At 24.6% G+C, this 2,006-nt stretch overlaps 1 non-coding gene across 1 annotated transcript; it reads left to right on the top strand.

The window, feature by feature from the left end:
- Positions 1-294: 294 nt before the first annotated feature.
- On the top strand, positions 295-368 carry TRNAT-AGU. The gene has a single exon. It is a non-coding gene; the product is annotated as a tRNA-Thr (tRNA).
- The last annotated feature ends 1,638 nt before the right edge of the window (positions 369-2,006 follow it).

The raw sequence follows: 2,006 nt of genomic DNA, 5'->3' as shown, positions 1-2,006 counted from the left end.
GTAATTAAAAAAAATTACCCAACAAATTGTTACGAAGAATTACAACTTATAAGTTAACACTTATTATTTGTTGATATTAATATAGGTATTAGGTAGGTAATATAATATATTTGGTATGTATATTGAAAAGCTACTATATAATCTATAGAATACTTCCCGAACATAATATAAAATCTATAATATTTTATGAATTCATAATCAGGAATCATTTTTTCGACAATCAATAAAACAAAACCGGAACATATAGTGGGGTCTCACACTTAAGTTAGCTAGATTTTCTCGGTTGATGCCAACGGCGCTGTGGCTTAGTTGGTTAAAGCGCCTGTCTAGTAAACAGGAGATCGGGAGTTCGAATCTCCCCAGAGCCTTGTTGAGACCCACAATACCTCGACAAATTTTTTGCATTTTTTTTCATTTTTTTTTCTCTCTACTTATATTATTTTATTTCTATATTGTAAAAAAATCATTAGAACGCATAAAAAATGCACACATCAAATTATCACATATTTAATATCCGATAATATAATAATATATTGCTCTAAAATAATTTACCTATTATATTATTATAAATTATAATAAACATTTTAATAGTACGCCTATCTGAAAATATCTGTAATAGATTTTAAGATTATTTTTGTCATAAAATATTGCATTAAATTAATTTAACGTGTAAAACATATTTTCCGATAATAATAATTTAGTTCAACAGTAAAAATATATTTTTGAATACATACTATCATATATTTTCAAGTGTAAGTTAGTTTGAAAATGCACTTAGAAATGTGTTACTTATATATAGATTAATATTAAAATATGTAGTATTTTATTGCGCAAATAACATTCAACCCTGCTACTATTGATGTATTAGGTATCAATGATAAATCATTGCATACAAATTTCCAGATTTTATTTCCAAATATTTTATAGTTAATTTGGTATTAGAAATTTTTTTAATTACATGTTCGATTGAACTAATTTATATAAAACTGTATGTATTTTTAACTATAAAATAATTCGTGAACTTTAATTATTTTGACGAATTTTTTTGTGTTACTTTGTGTTCAATTTTCTTGATACGACATTTTGTTAAACATTTAAAGAAAACAAAATAAAAAGGCATCAATTAAAAGGTCTATAATTCAAAAAGAGCCAGAATATTTTGAAAATTATATTATTTCTAGAAAATACTATATACATAATAATATTATGTTATATTTGATTAAAATTTCAAGTTTATTAAATTTACTATATCTACTATCTACTATACAAGTATCTACATATATTCATTTTAGTAAAATAACAAAAAATCGATGATGTCGAAAATTAGGGTTGGATATAAAGTATAGGTATTCTTGTTTCCATATTTTTTTTTTAATTTTTCGATAACTATGAAAAGTATTGAACATTTTGTACTTTTGACACCTCAAAGTACCTACGTTCTAGATTTTATTTGCCACCAGATTTAACCACGTATTCAAATACCCTCAAAATGGAAAATTGATACACTTTTTCTGCTATAAAATGACATCGTGCAAAAAGAAAACCATACAGTATCATAAAACCAATACGTGATATATAATTATACTTCTACAATAATGAATATATTAATTTGAAGTATTTAGCTATAGGTACCTATGCAATTTTTATGTATGCTTTAATATTCATTATTTATATATATTATTCAGCTATATTTGAATATTGATACAATAAAAAATCATAATACTTTATTATTCACATTTCATAACTTATACTAATCATAGGCAGGTACTCATACAGTCATACAATACATTATTATATGTATCGCAAATGTATAATTGGTATTATTATTACATCGTATACCTCGTACCAAGTATTATACAATCTAACTTATAAACACCGGACACAAGGAACATTCTCGGCCACTTAAGTGTTGTCTGCTATTCGGATGTGTCCACTATTTAGAGGTATATCCGTTAGGGGATGATTTACCGTATATACGATCTTATTTATTTTATATTTTGTAAGTA

This window comes from Acyrthosiphon pisum, chromosome A2, assembly GCF_005508785.2.
Source record: "Acyrthosiphon pisum isolate AL4f chromosome A2, pea_aphid_22Mar2018_4r6ur, whole genome shotgun sequence".
NCBI classification, from domain to species: Eukaryota; Metazoa; Arthropoda; class Insecta; order Hemiptera; family Aphididae; genus Acyrthosiphon; species Acyrthosiphon pisum.
Note: the sequence above shows the minus strand (reverse complement) of the source record. Positions and strands in the feature narration are given on the sequence as shown.